At 46.3% G+C, this 18,486-nt stretch overlaps 1 protein-coding gene across 1 annotated transcript in view; it reads right to left on the reverse strand.

Annotated features, from left to right (window-relative positions):
* ST8SIA4 (ST8 alpha-N-acetyl-neuraminide alpha-2,8-sialyltransferase 4) overlaps positions 1-18,486 on the reverse strand; it is a 272,747-nt gene that overhangs the window by 91,761 nt on the left and 162,500 nt on the right. The window lies entirely within an intron of this gene.

The following is an 18,486-nucleotide window of genomic DNA, read 5'->3' on the forward strand; positions in this document are numbered from 1 at the left end:
CTGCATGCCTTTCTGACTCACACAACGATATATAAAAAGCCGGCAATTCATCTGTCGCGTACAGTAAAATCACAGCAGGAGCCGACAGGATAGAATAGATTATATACAGTATATACACATAGAACATATAGATACCGTATATACTCGAGTATAAGCCGACCCGAGTATAAGCCGACCTCCCTAATTTTGCAACAAAAAACTGGGAAAACTTATTGACTCGAGTATAAGCCTAGGGTGGAAAATGCAGCAGCTACCGGTAAATGTCAAAAATAAAAATAGATACCAATAAAAGTAAAATTAATTGAAACATCAGTAGGTTAAGTGTTTTTGAATATCCATATTGAATCAGGAGCCCCATACAATGCTCCATATTGCTCATTATGGCCCCATAAGATGCTCCATACAAAATAGGTCCCATATAATGCTCCATAAAGTTCATTATGGCCCCATAAGATGCTCCATATACAAATATGCCCAATATAATGCTCCATGCAGTCCTTTATGGCCCCATAGATGCCCCATATAATGCTCCATGCAGTTCTTTATGGCCCCATAGATGCTCCATATAATGCTCCATGCAGTTCTTTTTGGCCCCATGTGATGCTCCATATAATGCTCCATGCAGTTCATTATGGCCCCTGTGAGGCTATGGCCTCTGATTCAGCTAGGGGGCGCTGTTTGTTCTCCCCAGAATGTGCATGCAGACGGATGAAGTCCATAGGTGTGCATGACAGTCACGGATTTTCGTTCTGGATTTTCCATGTGGCTGAAGGCCACAGGTTTGTGTGTGTGTTTAAAAACCCTGCAGTACGGGGTATGGGTGGGTCATGCCGTGTCAGGTGTCATGTCAGGTGTGCGAGGTGCACTTCAGTGTCAGTATGGTGTGTGCTGGTCTGCAGAGTGCACGGAGGCACTGGCCAGCAGAGCCAGCACCCAGGGCAGCTGAATAGCCTGGCACCCGTAGCGTACACAGAGATGCAAGTCGTCCATGGTACTGGTCTCAGATGTGGACAGTCCTGTGCCCGGAGGTGGATGTCCTGTGCCCGAAGGAGTCGGATGTGGACAGTCCTGTGCCCGGAGGTGGATGTCCTGTGCCCGAAAGAGGACTAGCATGTGCAATGATGGCAAACAGGTGGATATGGTGCCCGGCTGCTATCCGGAGGATATCCTGAACTGTGTACGACTGTGTGAGTAAAGAGTCTGTAAAGAGACTGTGATACAGCGGTGCAAGACACCCACAAGAACTAGTCAGAGGAGGGCTGGCGTGTGTAGTGTCTACAACATATGAGGCTGTGTGTATGGAGACGTATAGAGACTGTGAGATGGCGTGCGGTCGCCCAGGGAAACTGGACAAGGGAAGTCTGGCCTGTTTAGGGACCGCAAATCTAAAGCCATGTGATATGTACTGCTTTGAACTGGTGTAAACTGGTCACTGATATTATCCACTGAAGTTATATGCATTTATGTGAACTGGACTTTAATGCTGTGAAGAAACACATTAAAAGAGACTTTTGTGTTTGAATTTGTGGGTCACTGCTTCTTCACTGCGTACGATGCTACTGCAGCCTTACATATGGTGGAGAGAATGCGGGCAGTGTGAACTGAGGCATACCCCAAAGCGTGCTGAATAGCATTGTGCAAAGTCAGCTGGAAATTTATTTATTTTCTCAAGACTGTCTGGCTGTGGCGCGGCGAGGCCATGAAGATTGAAGGCTTCTGGCTGTAACTCGGTGGGGTTACGAAGATTTGCTGTGGATCGGCAGGTCCACGAAGTCTGCGCAGCAGGAGCTGCAGTTCTGGCAGCAGAAGCTAGAGGCGCTGCAGTTGCAGCAGAGAATGTGTTATGTACTGTTTTGGGCGTAGAACCTAAAAATATTGAGATACCTGCCATAGGGGTCGCCAAATTAGGGTCAGAGTGTAATCCCGATAGGCTTCCCCTAGAGGTATTGGCAGGAGAAACTGAAAACATTGTTTTGGGTGGGGATGTTACAGGGTCATATGGATGCCTTATTATCTCGCACCCATACGGGGTAACAAGTGTTCAACCCCACAGGTATGAACAGGGGGGGAGGATATGTGAGGCTGTAACCTCTGATTCAGCTAGGGGGCGCTGTTTGTTCTCCCCAGAATGTGCACGCAGACGGATGAAGTCCATAGGTGTGCATGAGAGTCACGGATTATCATTCCGGGTTTTCCATGTGGCTGAAGGCCACAGGTTTGTGTGTGTGTTTAAAAATTCTGCAGTAAGGGGTATGGGTGGGTCATGCCGTGTCAGGTGTCGTGTCAGGTGTGCGAGGTGCCCGTCAGTGTCAGTCTGGTGTGTGCTGGTCTGCAGAGTGCATGGAGGCACTGGCCAGCAGAGCCAGCACCCAGGGGCAGCTGAATAGCCTGGCACCCGCAGCGTACACAGAGATGTGTTATGATCTGGTGGCCTAAGAGCAGCATGAGACGTACTCTGGAGAAGGTGGTACCTGTACTGACCGCAGACCCTGAACTTAACACCGCAACTAGAAGTAGCCGTGGAATGTACCTAGCGCTCCCTAGACATCTCGACACAGCCGGAGGACTAATTACCCCTACAGATAGAAAAGGGAAAACTATCTTGCCTCAGAGAAAAATCCCCAAAGGATAGACAGCCCCCCACAAATATTGACTGTGAGAGGAGAGGGAAAAAACATACACAGACTCAAATGAGAATTTAGCAAAGGAAGCCACTTCTAGCTAAATAGAAAGGATAGGACAGAGTAATATGCGGTCAATATTAAAACACTAGAAAATATCCACCACAGAAAATACAAAATCTCCACAGCTAACTAAAGATATGGAGGGTATATCTGCATCTCCAGAGATACCAGCTTGGCTAAACAAATCCTTATACAGACCAAGCTGGACAAGACAAAAAGATGGAAAAGAACTGAACAATAAGGCCACAGCATGTGGACAGCAAAAATCAAAGCCAGAACTTATCTTTGTTGAAATGAAATGCAAAGCAGAAGAGACCAGGCAGGGATGTGAATCCTCCAGGAACAATGGACAACTGGCACTGACTAAAGGGTGAAGCAAGACTAAATAGCCCAGTCAAAATTGCAAAAAGTGAACACACCTGATAAATACTGCGATTCAGAGACAGCAGCGCTACCAATTACAACCACCGGAGGGAGCCCAAGAGCAGAATTCACAACAGTACCCCCCCTTGAGGAGGGGTCACCGAACCCTCACCAGAGCCCCCAGGCCGATCCGGATGAGCCAAATTAAAGGCACGAACCAAATCATCAGCATGAACATCGGAGGCAACAACCCAAGAATTATCCTCCTGGCCATAACCCTTCCATTTGACAAGATACTGAAGCTTCCGACTCAAAAAACGAGAATCCAAAATCTTCTCAACCACATACTCCAACTCCCCATCAATCAACACCGGGGCAGGAGGATCAACAGAGGGAACAACGGGCACCACATATTTCCGCAACAAAGATCTATGAAAAACATTATGGATGGAAAAAGAGGCTGGAAGGGCCAAACGAAAAGACACTGGATTGATAATCTCAGAAATCCTATAAGGGCCAATAAACCGAGGCTTAAACTTAGGGGAAGAAACCTTCATAGGGACATGACGGGAACACAACCAGACCAAATCCCCAACCCGAAGCCGGGAACCAACACACCGACGACGGTTAGCAAAACGCTGAGCCCCCTCCTGAGACAACACCAAATTGTCAACATGAGCCCAAATTTGCTGCAACCTGTCAACCACAGAGTCCACCTCAGGACAATCAGAAGGCTGAACCTGCCCCAAAGAAAAACGAGGATGAAAACCAGAGTTACAAAAGAAGGGTGAATCCAAGGTAGCAGAACTAGCCCGATTATTAAGGGCAAACTCGGCCAATGGCAAGAAAGCCACCCAATCATCCTGATCAGCAGACACAAAGCATCTCAAATAAGTTTCCAAAGTCTGATTAGTTCGCTCGGTTTGGCCATTTGTCTGAGGATGAAATGCGGAAGAAAAAGACAAATCAATGCCCAGCCTAGCACAAAAGGCCCGCCAAAACCTAGAAACAAACTGGGAACCTCTATCGGACACAATATTCTCCGGAATGCCATGCAAGCGAACCACATGCTGAAAAAACAATGGAACCAAATCAGAAGAGGAAGGCAACTTAGGCAAAGGTACCAAATGAACCATCTTAGAAAACCGGTCACAAACCACCCAGATAACTGACATCCTCTGGGAAACCGGAAGATCCGAAATAAAATCCATAGAAATATCCGTCCAAGGCCTCTCAGGGACTGGCAAAGGCAAAAGCAACCCACTAGCGCGGGAACAGCAAGGCTTGGCCCGCGCACAAGTCCCACAGGACTGCACAAAAGAACGCACATCCCGTGACAAAGAAGGCCACCAAAAGGACCTACCAATTAAATCTCTGGTACCAAAAATCCCAGGATGACCAGCTAACACAGAACAATGAACCTCCGAAATCACTTTACTAGTCCATCTGTCAGGAACAAACAATTTCCCCACTGGACAGCGGTCAGGTTTATCAGCCTGAAATTCCTGAAGAACCCGTTGTAAATCAGGGGAGATGGCAGAAAGAATCACCCCTTCCTTCAGAATACCGACCGGCTCAAGGACCCCAGGAGAATCAGGCAAAAAGCTCCTAGAGAGGGCATCAGCCTTAACATTCTTAGAACCCGGAAGATACGAGACCACAAAATCAAAACGGGAGAAAAACAGGGACCATCGGGCCTGTCTAGGATTCAGCCATTTGGCAGACTCGAGATAAATCAGATTCTTATGATCGGTCAAGACCACAATACGGTGCTTGGCCCCCTCAAGCCAATGTCGCCACTCCTCAAATGCCCACTTCATAGCCAACAACTCACGATTGCCGACATCATAATTGCGTTCCGCAGGCGAAAACTTTAGAGAAAAGAAGGCACACGGTTTCATCAAGGAACCATCAGAATTCCTCTGAGACAAAACGGCCCCTGCCCCAATCTCAGAAGCATCAACCTCAACCTGAAAAGGAAGAGAAACATCCGGCTGAAGCAACACAGGGGCAGAAGTAAATCGGCGTTTAAGCTCCTGAAAGGCAGAAACAGCCGCAGAGGACCAATTCGTCACATCAGCGCCTTTCTTCGTCAAATCGGTCAGGGGTTTAACCACACTGGAGAAGTTGGCAATGAAACGGTGATAAAAATTAGCAAAGCCCAAAAATTTCTGAAGGCTCTTCACGGATGTGGGCTGGATCCAATCATGAATGGCCTGAACCTTAACCGGATCCATTTCTATAGATGAGGGAGAAAAAATGAAGCCCAAAAAAGAAATCTTCTGTACTCCAAAGAGGCACTTAGACCCCTTCACAAACAAGGCATTATCACGAAGGACTGAAATACCATCCTGACTTGTTTCACATGAGACTCCCAATCATCTGAAAAAATCAAAATATCATCCAAATATACAATAATGAATTTATCAAGATAATTCCGAAATATATCATGCATGAAGGACTGAAACACAGATGGAGCATTAGACAGTCCGAATGGCATCACAAGGTATTCAAAATGGCCTTCGGGCGTATTAAACGCAGTTTTCCATTCGTCACCCTGCTTAATACGAACAAGATTATGTGCCCCTCGAAGGTCAATCTTAGTAAACCAACTAGCCCCCTTAATCCTAGCAAACAGATCAGAAAGCAAAGGCAAAGGGTATTGGAATTTGACCGTGATCTTATTCAAGAGTTGATAATCAATACAGGGTCTCAAGGAGCCATCTTTTTTGGCAACAAAAAAAAAACCTGCTTCCAATGGTGAAGAAGATGGCCGAATATGCCCCTTCTCCAAGGACTCCTCAACATAGCTCTGCATGGCGGTATGTTCTGGAACAGACAGGTTGAAAAGTCGGCCCTTAGGGAACTTACAGCCTGGAATCAAGTCAATAGCACAATCACAGTCCCTATGCGGTGGAAGGGAACTGGACTTGGGCTCATTGAATACATCCTGGAAATCTGACAAAAACTCAGGAATTTCAGAAGAGGGGGAGGAGGCAATTGACAGCAAAGGAACGTCACCATGAACCCCCTGACAACCCCAACTAGTCACAGACATAGATTTCCAATCTAATACCGGATTATGCACCTGTAACCATGGGAAACCCAGCACAATAGCATCATGCAAATTATGCAACACCAGAAAACGACAATCTTCCTGATGGGCTGGCGCCATGCACATGGTCAGCTGTGTCCAAAACTGAGGTTTATTTTTAGCCAACGGTGTAGCATCAATGCCCCTCAAAGGAATAGGACTCTGCAAAGGCTGCAAGGGGAAACCACAATGTCTGGCAAATTCTAAGTCCATTAAGTTTAAAGCGGCGCCTGAATCCACAAATGCCATGACAGAAAATGACGATAATGAGCAGATCAGGGTCACAGATAACAGAAATTTAGGTTGTACAGTACTGATGGTAACAGAACTAGCGATTCTCTTGGTACGCGTAGGGCAATCAGAAATAACATGAGCAGAATCGCCGCAGTAAAAACACAACCTATTCTGACGTCTGAATCCTTGTCGTTCAGCTCTAGACACAATCCTATCACACTGCATAGGCTCAGGACTCCGCTCGGAAGACAATGCCATAGTGTGCACAACTCTGCGCTCGCGCAAGCGCCGATCAATCTGAATGGCCAGAGACATAGAATCACTCAGACCAGCAGGCGTGGGGAACCCCACCATAACATCTTTAACGGATTCAGAAAGACCCTTTCTGAAGATTGCCGCCAAGGCATCCTCATTCCATTTAGTCAGTACAGACCATTTTCTAAACTTCTGGCAATATGATTCTGCCGCTTCTTGACTCTGAGACAGGGCCAACAAGGTCTTCTCAGCATGATCCACTGAATTAGGTTCATCATACAATAACCCAAGCGCCTGAAAAAAGGTGTCTACATTAAGCAACGCCGGATTCCCAGGTTTTAGGGCAAATGCCCAATCCTGGGGGTCACCACGCAGCAGAGATATAACAATTTTAACCTGCTGCATGGGATCACCAGAGGAATGGGGTTTCAGAGCTAAAAACAGTTTACAGTTATTTTTAAAGCTCAGAAATTTGGACCTATCCCTAAAAAACAAATCAGGAGTTGGAATTCTAGGCTCTAAAACCGGAGTCTGAACGATATAATCGGAAATACCCTGTACTCTAGCAGCAAGTTGATCCACAAGAGAAGCCAATCCCTGAACATCCATACCAGTGCCGAACTCCTGAGCCACCCAGAGGTAAAGAGGGAAGAAAAAAAAAAAAAACACAACAGACTTCAGAAAAAAAAATGGCTCAGCACTTTCCTTCCCTTCTTCTGAGATGCGGTTAACTCATTGTTGGCCAGTTGTACTGTTATGATCTGGTGGCCTAAGAGCAGCATGAGACGTACTCTGGAGAAGGTGGTACCTGTACTGACCGCAGACCCTGAACTTAACACCGCAACTAGAAGTAGCCGTGGAATGTACCTAGCGCTCCCTAGACATCTCGACACAGCCGGAGGACTAATTACCCCTAGAGATAGAAAAGGCAAAACTATCTTGCCTCAGAGAAAAATCCCCAAAGGATAGACAGCCCCCCACAAATATTGACTGTGAGAGGAGAGGGAAAAAACATACACAGACTCAAATGAGAATTTAGCAAAGGAGGCCACTTCTAGCTAAATAGAAAGGATAGGACAGAGTACTATGCGGTCAGTATTAAAACACTAGAAAATATCCACCACAGAAAATACAAAATCTCCACAGCTAACTAAAGATATGGAGGGTATATCTGCATCTCCAGAGATACCAGCTTGGCTAAACAAATCCTTATACAGACCAAGCTGGACAAGACAAAAAACGGAAAAGAACTGAACAATAAGGCCACAGCATGTGGACAGCAAAAATCAAGGCCAGATCTTTGTTGAAATGAACTGCAAAGCAGAAGAGACCAGGCAGGGATGTGAATCCTCCAGGAACAATGGACAACTGGCACTGACTAAAGGGTGAAGCAAGACTAAATAGCCCAGTCAAAATTGCAAAAAGTGAACACACCTGATAAATGCTGCGATTCAGAGACAGCAGCGCTACCACTTACAACCACCGGAGGGAGCCCAAGAGCAGAATTCACAACAGAGATGCAAGTCATCGATGGTACTGGTCTCGGATGTGGACAGTCCTGTGCCCGGAGGTGGATGTCCTGTGCCCGAAGGAGTCGGATGTGGACAGTCCTGTGCCCGAAAGAGGACTAGCATGTGCAATGATTGCAAACAGGTGGATATAGAGCCCGGCTGCTATCCGGAGGATATCCTGAACTGTGTTCGACTGTGTGAGTAAAGAGTCTGTAAAGAGACTGTGATACAGCGATGCAGGACACCCACGAGAACAAGTCAGAGGAGGGCTGGTGTGTGTAGTGTCTGCAACATATGAGGCTGTGTGTATGGAGACGTATAGAGACTGTGAGATGGTGTGCGGTCGCTCAGGGAAACTGGACAAGGGAAGTCTGTTTAGGGACCGCAAATCTAAAGCCATGTGATATGTATTGCTTTGAACCGGCGTAAACTGGTCACTGATATTATCCACTGAAGTTATATGCATTTATGTGAATTGGACTTTAATGCTGTGAAGAAACACATTAAAAGAGACTTTTGTGTTTGAATTTGTGGGTCACTGCTTTTTCACTGCGTACGATGCTACTGCAGCCTTACACCCCATAAATACCCATATAATGCTCCATGCAGTTATGTCCCCATAGATGCTCCATATAATGCTCCATGCAGTTATGGCCCCATAGATGCTCCATATAATGCTCCATGCAATTATGGCCCCATAGATGCTCCATGAAGTTCTTTATGGCCCCATAGATGCCCCATATAATGCCCCAAATAATGCTCCATGCAGTTCTTTATGTCCCCATAGATGCCCCATATAATGCTCCATGCAGTTTTGGCCCCATAGATGCCCCATATAATGCTCCATGCAGTTTTGGCCCCGTAGATGCCCCATATAATGTTCCATGCAGTTCTTTATGGCCCCATAGACGCTCCATATAGCATTGTGCCACATGTAATGCTGCTGCTGCACAAAAAAAATGACATACTCACCTCTCGTCGCTGCCCGCTGCTCCTCAGCGTCCTGTCTCTCCGCACTGACTGTTCAGGCAGAGGGCGGCGCACACACTAATACATCATTGCGCCCTCTGACCTGAACAGTCACTGCAGAGGACGTGGAAGACGAGGCGGCGGTGGAACGCGGAAAGGTGAATATTAAATACTCACCTGCTCCCGGCGCTCCTGACGCGGTCCCTGCAGGTCCCACGTCTCCGGGTGCTGGCAGCTTCTTACTGTAGTGAGCGGTCACGTGGCACCGCTCATTACAGGAATGAATATGCAGCTCCACCCCTATGGGAGTGGAGTCCATATTCATAACTTTAATGAGCGGTACCAGCGACCGCTGAACAGGGGAAGAAGCTGCCGCGCCCGGACACCGTGGGACATGCAGGGACCACGTCAGGAGCACTGGGAGCAGGTGAGTATTTGACAGGCGTCGCTCCCCCTCACCCGCCGACCACCCCGCCTTCCAAGACTCAAGTATAGGCCGAGAGGGGCACTTTCAGCCCATTTTTTAGGGCTGAAAATCTCGGCTTATACTCGAGTATATACGGTATATAGATGTCAGCCACATATGTATTTATGTATTTAATTACACTGGTCAACAAAAAAAAATCATCAGCAAAGGTAATAGGTCTGTTTTATGGAGTTTGATGTGCTGCACTGCTGATTCAAAAAGTGTGCTTAGTTTTGCTCTATCACATAAAGTTTCTGCGATAGAAGTATTTTTGTTTACGTTATTTCTGCATTTTCAATGTATGTGGTTTTTCCTGTTATCCCCATTTCTTTGCTTGTCTTACTTAATTGTGAATTGTCTTACAGGGACATCAGAAAAGATTTTAGTGAGTTTAATGGGAAGGAGTATTGACAGTGCAGTCAACCAGTGACTGCTTGTCATGAATCACAGGGGGGATATTTTGATTATCCCACCGCTGCCACCATTATGTAAGGAATTACAGGGGGGGTGTATTTTTGTATATCCCTCCGCTGCCACCAATATGTCAAGAACCGGGGGGTGTTTGGTTGCCCCCAGTTCTTTGTCAGGGGATTTATTTACCATATATACTCGAGTATAAGCCAACCGAGTATAAGCCGAGACCCCTAATTTTGCCACAAACAACAGGGAAAACTTAATGACTCGAGTATAAGCCTAGGGTGGAAAATGCAGCAGCTACCGGTAAATTTCAAAAATAAAAATAGATACCAATAAAAGTAAAATAAATTAAGACATCAGTAGGTTAAGTGTTTTTGAATATCCATATTGAATCAGGAGCCCCATATAATGCTCCATACAGTTCATGATGGGCCCCATAAGATGCTCCATATTAAAATATGCCCCATATAATCCTGCATAAAGGTTAATAATGGCCTCATAAGATGCTCCATAGACACATTTGCCCAATATAATGCTGCACAAATGTTGATTATGGCCCCATAAGATGCTCCATAGAGATATTTACCCCATATAGTGCTGCACAAATGTTATGGCCCCATAAGATGCTCCATAAAGATATTTGCCCCATACAGTGCTGCACAAACATTGATTATGGCCGCATAAGATGCTCCATAAAGAAATTTGCCCCATATAGTGCTGCACAAATGTTGATTATGGCCCCATAAGATGCTCCATACAGACACTTGCCCCATATGCTGTTGCTGCGATAAAAAAAAAACTCTCATCGCTCAGGCCCCTGGCACTTTCAATATTCACCTATCCTCGTTCTGGGCGCTGCTCCATCTTCAGCGTCTTCTGCACTGACGCTCAGGCAGAGGGCGTGCACTAACCATGTCATCGCGCCCTCTGACCTGAGCGTCACTGCAGAAGACACTGAAGACGGAGCGGCGCCCGGAACGAGGAGAGGTGAATATCGCACAGTGCTCCCCCTCCCTATTATACTCAGCTGCTCCTGGTGTGGTCCCTGGTTCTCCTGCACTGCAGCTTTTTCCTGTAATGAGCGGTCACCGTTACCGCTCATTACAGTAATGAATATAATGAATACTCCCTATGGGAGTGGAGTCGGGTACATATTCATTAATGTAATGAGCGGTACTATGTGACCGCTCACTACAGGAAGAAGCTGCCGGCGCCGGGGAATCAGGGACCTGCAGGGACCGCGCCAGGAGCAGGTGAGCATTATTAGACTCCCCTCCCCTGCCGACTCCTGAGTATGATTCGAGTATAAGCCGAGAGGGGGACTTTCAGCCCAAAAAATTGGGCTGAAAATCTCGGCTTATACTAGAGTATATACAGTATATCCCACTTCCCAGTTCCAGTTTGGAACTTTCAGCTCTCTGGCACCCCACTTACCCTCAGGTCAGTCAGGGAACTACACCTAGGATAATTTGTCGCCAGAAAGGCTGCCTACTATGTACTGGCTATTGGGCATGCTGCAGTGAGGGAGAAATAACTACTCCAACTCAGGCGGGAAATACAATTATCAAACGCCGTCCGTCACTGCCCAAGTTTCCCTAAAGTTCAGAACACTTCGCTGCCACCAGCTCCTATTACTATGATTAATAGCAGAAACCAACCCAATCAGTAGCGTAATTTACTTCAGAGGACGTTGGAGGTACGTTTTAGAGCAAGGAAAACAAAACAAGTAAATATAACTTTTTCTCCAAAAGAAATAGGCAGTGTTTACAAAAGTATATAAAGATTGTTACCAAATGAGACAAATACAATATGTACACAATGATTACAAAATAAAAGGGATTAACCCCTTTAAGACCTTGCCCTTTTCCATTTTTGCGTTCTTGTTTTTCGCTCCCCCCTTCCCAGAGCCATAACTTTTTTATTTTTCCAGGTAAAATTGCAAAAAAAAGTGCAATCCCACACTTGTTTTTTGTTTTGCTTTTTTGCTAGGTTCACTAAATGCTAAAACTGACCTGCCATTTGATTCTCCAGGTCATTATGAGTTCATTGACACCAAACATGTCTAGGCTACGTTTTATCTAAATGGTTAAGAAAATAAAAATTGCGCAATTTTCCAATACCCGTAGCGTCTAGATTTTTCGTGACCTGGGGTCAGGTGAGGGCTTATTTTTGCGTGCCGTGCTGAGGATTTTAATGATACCATTTTGGTGCAGAAAAATTTTTTTGATCGCCCGTTATTACATTTTAAAGCAATGTCATGGCAACCAAAAAAAAAGTAATTCTGGCGTTTCAAATTTTTTTTCTCGCTACGTCGTTTAGCGATCAGGTTAATCCTTTTTTCTTATATACCGGGCAATTCTAAACAAGGCGATACCAAGTATGTGTAAGTTTGATTTGTTTTTATTTTTTATTTTGAAGGGGGTGATTTAAACTTTTATATTTTTTTTATTTTTTTCATATTTTTTTAAAACATTTTTTTTACATTTGCCATGCTTCCATAGCCTCCATCGGCTCTGCTGCATAGGAGCGATCGTCAGATCACCTCTATGTAGTAGATTTACTGTATTGCTATGAGCGCCGACCACAAGGTGGCGCTCATAGCAATCTGGCATCAACATCCATAGAGGTCTCAAGGAGACCTCAGGTTGTCATGCCAACGCATCGCTGACCCCCGATCATGTGACGTGGGTCGGCGATGAGCTCATTTCCGGCCCGATAGCCGGAAGCGGTAGTTAAATGCCGCTGTCAGCATTTGACAGTGGCATTTAACTAGTTAATAGCGTCGGGTGAGTCGCGATTCCACCCGTCACTATTGCGGGCACATGTAAGCTGTTCAAAACAACTGACATGTCCTGGCTTTGATAAGGGCTCACCGCCGCAGTCCACATCAAAGTGGGGGCACCAACCTCCGCCGTAATAGTACGGCAGAGGTCGGGAAGGGGTTAAAGATGAAAAGCAATTACAGTTCTCTCAGACAATGGTACACCATGTGGTGGTGGTGGGAGGGGACCTTCCCAAATTTTCAGGTCAGATTGCACAGTCTGTTGTAGCTGAATCCCCCGGCAAAAGACAACTCCTAAAATGAGGTTGAACCTCTTATGTCCTCTGCTCGTGATATCACTGAGGGGGCTAGATACGCCCCCTTGGAAAGTTATGGAAAACCTTCCATTGACCATAACTCGGGGAGGGAACCTCGTAGAGGGACGACGAAAGGATTACATGTCTTCTCACGAGATTAGTTACATTTAAGTCTAAACATAGGGTCGCTGTGGGAGCCGGTTAAGTAGAAATCCATTTCTCAGATTCTGCTGTTCTGGAAACTAGACAAATCTGTCGTGATTCTCAATGGCGAGAGAACATAGCCCAGCATATATGAGAACTAGCTCTTGGAAGATGGAAACTATACTGACCATGAACTAAACCTGCCGCACAACTAAAAGTGGCCGGGTAGCATGCCTACATTTTTTAACCCTAGATGCCCAGCGCCAGCCGGAGAACTACCTAATCCTAGCAGAGGAAAAGACAGTCCTGGCTCACCTCTAGAGAAATTTTCCCAAAAGGCAGACAGAGGCCCCCACATATATTGGCGGTGATTTAAGATGAAATGACAAACGTAGTATGAAAATAGGTTTAGCAAAATCGAGGTCCGCTTTCTAAATAGCAGGAAGACAGAAAGGACACTTTCATGGTCAGCAGAAAACCCTATCAAAACACCATCCAGAAATTCCTTTAAGACTCTAGCATTAACTCATAACACCAGAGTGGCAATTTCCGATCACAAGAGCTTTCCAGACACAGTAACGAAACAGCAGCTGTGAACAGGAACAAAATGCAAAAACACACAAGGACAAAAGTCCAACTTAGCTGGGAGTTGTCTAGTAGCAGGAACAAGCACAGAAGGCTTCTGATTACATTGTTGACCGGCAAGAAACTGACAGAGGAGCAAGGTTATATAGCGACTCCCACATCCTGATAGGAGCAGGTGAACAGAGGGGATGATGCACACAAGTTCAATTCCACAAGTGGCCACCGGGGGAGCCCAGAATCCAATTTCACAACAGTACCCCCCCCTCAAGGAGGGGGCACCGAACCCTCACCAGAACCACCAGGGCGATCAGGATGAGCCCTATGAAAGGCACGGACAAGATCGGAGGCATGAACATCAGAGGCAGTGACCCAAGAATTATTCTCCTGACCGTATCCCTTCCATTTGACCAGATACTGGAGTCTCCGTCTGGAAACACGAGAGTCTAAGATCTTTTCCACAACGTACTCCAACTCACCCTCATCCAACACCGGAGCAGGAGGCTCAACGGAAGGCACAACCGGTACCTCATACCTGCGCAACAATGACCGATGAAAAACATTATGAATCGAAAAGGATGCAGGGAGGTCCAAACGGAAGGACACAGGGTTAAGAATCTCCAATATCTTGTACGGGCCGATGAACCGAGGCTTAAACTTAGGAGAAGAAACCCTCATAGGGACAAAACGAGAAGACAACCACACCAAGTCCCCAACACAAAGCCGAGGACCAACACGACGATGGCGGTTGGCAAAAAGCTGAGTCTTCTCCTGGGACAACTTCAAATTGTCCACCACCTGCCCCCAAATCTGATGCAACCTCTCCACCACAGCATCCACTCCAGGACAATCCGAAGATTCCACTTGACCGGAGGAAAATCGAGGATGAAACCCCAAATTACAGAAAAACGGGGACACCAAGGTGGCAGAGCTGGCCCGATTATTGAGGGCGAACTCCGCCAAAGGCAAAAAAGCAACCCAATCATCCTGATCCGCAGACACAAAACACCTCAAATATGTCTCCAAGGTCTGATTAGTCCGCTCGGTCTGGCCATTAGTCTGAGGATGGAAAGCAGACGAAAAAGACAAATCTATGCCCATCCTAGCACAGAATGCCCGCCAAAATCTAGACACGAATTGGGTCCCTCTGTCAGAAACGATATTCTCAGGAATACCATGCAAACGAACAACATTTTGAAAAAACAGAGGAACCAACTCGGAAGAAGAAGGCAACTTAGGCAAGGGAACCAGATGGACCATCTTAGAGAAACGGTCACACACCACCCAGATGACAGACATCTTCTGAGAAACAGGCAGATCCGAAATAAAATCCATCGAGATGTGCGTCCAAGGCCTCTTCGGGATAGGCAAGGGCAACAACAATCCACTAGCCCGAGAACAACAAGGCTTGGCCCGAGCACAAACGTCACAAGACTGCACAAAGCCTCGCACATCTCGTGACAGGGAAGGCCACCAGAAGGACCTTGCCACCAAATCCCTGGTACCAAAGATTCCAGGATGACCTGCCAACGCAGAAGAATGAACCTCAGAGATGACTCTACTGGTCCAATCATCAGGAACAAACAGTCTACCAGGTGGGCAACGATCAGGTCTATCCGCCTGAAACTCCTGCAAGGCCCGCCGCAGGTCTGGAGAAACGGCAGACAATATCACTCCATCTTTAAGGATACCTGTGGGCTCAGAATTACCAGGGGAGTCAGGCTCAAAACTCCTAGAAAGGGCATCCGCCTTAACATTCTTAGAACCCGGTAGGTACGACACCACAAAATTAAACCGAGAGAAAAACAACGACCAGCGCGCCTGTCTAGGATTCAGGCGCCTGGCAGACTCAAGGTAAATTAAATTTTTGTGGTCAGTCAATACCACCACCTGATGTCTGGCCCCCTCAAGCCAGTGACGCCACTCCTCAAAAGCCCACTTCATGGCCAAAAGCTCCCGATTCCCAATATCATAATTCCGCTCGGCGGGCGAAAATTTACGGGAAAAAAAAGCACAAGGTCTCATCACGGAGCAGTCGGAACTTCTCTGCGACAACACCGCCCCAGCTCCGATTTCAGAAGCGTCGACCTCAACCTGAAAAGGAAGAGCAACATCAGGCTGACGCAACACTGGGGCGGAAGAAAAGCGGCGCTTGAGCTCCCGAAAGGCCTCCACAGCATCAGGGGACCAATCAGCAACATCAGCACCCTTCTTAGTCAAATCAGTCAATGGTTTAACAACATCAGAAAAACCAGCAATAAATCGACGATAAAAGTTAGCAAAGCCCAAAAATTTCTGAAGACTCTTAAGAGAAGAGGGTTGCGTCCAATCACCAATAGCCTGAACCTTGACAGGATCCATCTCGATGGAAGAGGGGGAAAAAATGTATCCCAAGAAAGAAATCTTTTGAACCCCAAAAACACACTTAGAACCCTTCACACACAAGGAATTAGACCGCAAAACCTGAAAAACCCTCCTGACCTGCTGGACATGAGAGTCCCAGTCATCCGAAAAAATCAGAATATCATCCAGATACACAATCATAAATTTATCCAAATAATCGCGGAAAATGTCATGCATAAAGGACTGGAAGACTGAAGGGGCATTTGAAAGACCAAAAGGCATCACCAAATACTCAAAATGGCCCTCGGGCGTATTAAATGCGGTTTTCCACTCATCCCCCTGCTTGATTCGCACCAAATTATACGCCCCACGGAGATCAATCTTAGAGAACCACTTGGCCCCCTTTATACGAGCAAACAAATCAGTAAGCAGTGGTAACGGATATTGATATTTAACCGTGATTTTATTCAAAAGTCGATAATCAATACACGGCCTCAAAGAGCCGTCTTTCTTAGACACAAAGAAAAAACCGGCTCCTAAGGGAGATGACGAAGGACGAATATGTCCCTTTTCCAAGGACTCCTTTATATATTCTCGCATAGCAGCGTGTTCAGGCACAGACAGATTAAATAAACGACCCTTAGTTTATTTACTACCCGGAATCAAGTCTATGGCACAATCGCACTCCCGGTGCGGAGGTAGTGAACCAACCTTGGGTTCTTCAAAAACGTCACGAAAGTCAGACAAGAATTCAGGAATCTCAGAGGGAATAGATGATGAAATGGAAACCAAAGGTACGTCCCCATGAGTTCCTTTACATCCCCAGCTTAACACAGACATAGCTCTCCAGTCGAGGACTGGGTTATGAGATTGCAGCCATGGCAATCCCAGCACCAAAACATCATGTAGATTATACAGCACCAGAAAGCGAATAACCTCCTGGTGATCCGGATTAACACGCATAGTCACTTGTGTCCAGTATTGTGGTTTATTACTAGCCAATGGGGTGGAGTCAATCCCTTTCAGAGGTATCGGAGCCTCCAGTGGCTCCAAATCATACCCAGAGCGTTTGGCAAAGGACCAATCCATAAGACTCAAAGCAGCGCCAGAGTCGACATAGGCGTCCGCGGTAATAGATGACAAAGAACAAATCAGGGTCACAGATAGAATAAACTTAGACTGTAAAGTGCTAATTGAAACAGACTTGTCAGGCTTCTTAGTACGCTTAAAGCATGCTGATATAACATGAGTTGAATCACCACAATAGAAGCACAACCCATTTTTTCGTCTAAAATTCTGCCGCTCGCTTCTGGACAGAATTCTATCACATTGCATATTTTCTGGCGTTTTCTCAGTAGACACCGCCAAATGGTGCACAGGTTTGCGCTCCCGCAGACGCCTATCGATCTGAATAGCCATCGTCATGGACTCATTCAGACTCGCAGGCACAGGGAACCCCACCATAACATCCTTAATGGCATCAGAGAGACCTTCTCTGAAAATCGCCGCCAGGGCGCACTCATTCCACTGAGTAAGCACAGACCATTTGCGGAATTTTTGGCAGTATATTTCAGCTTCATCTTGCCCCTGAGACAAGGACATCAAGGCCTTTTCCGCCTGAAGCTCTAAATGAGGTTCCTCATAAAGCAACCCCAAGGCCAGAAAAAACGCATCCACATTGAGCAACGCAGGATCCCCTGGTGCCAAAGCAAAAGCCCAGTCTTGAGGGTCGCCCCGGAGCAAGGAAATTACAATCCTGACCTGCTGTGCAGGGTCTCCGGCAGAGCGAGACTTCAGGGACAAAAACAATTTGCAATTATTTTTAAAATTTTGAAAGTGAGATCTATTCCCCGAGAAGAATTCAGGCAAAGGAATTCTAGGCTCAGACATAGGTGCATGAACAACAAAATCTTGCAAATTTTGTACCTTTGTGGCGAGATTATTCAAACCTGTAGCTACACTCTGAAGATCCATTTGAAACAGGTGAACACAGAGCCATTCAAGGATTAGAAGGAGAGAAAGAGAGGAAGGCTGCAGTATAGGCAGACTAGCAAGTGATTCAATTAAGAGCACACTCAGAACTAGAGGAAAAAAAAAAAAAAAATTGTAGCAGACTTCTTTTTTCTCTCCTTTCTCAGCCAGTAATTTAACCCTTTTTTGGGCCGGTCAAACTGTCGTGATTCTCAATGGCGAGAGAACATAGCCCAGCATATATGAGAACTAGCTCTTGGAAGATGGAAACTATACTGACCATGAACTAAACCTGCCGCACAACTAGAAGTGGCCGGGTAGCATGCCTACGTTTTTTAACCCTAGATGCCCAGCGCCAGCCGGAGAACTACCTAA

Source organism: Ranitomeya variabilis, chromosome 1 (genome assembly GCF_051348905.1).
Source record: "Ranitomeya variabilis isolate aRanVar5 chromosome 1, aRanVar5.hap1, whole genome shotgun sequence".
NCBI classification, from domain to species: Eukaryota; Metazoa; Chordata; class Amphibia; order Anura; family Dendrobatidae; genus Ranitomeya; species Ranitomeya variabilis.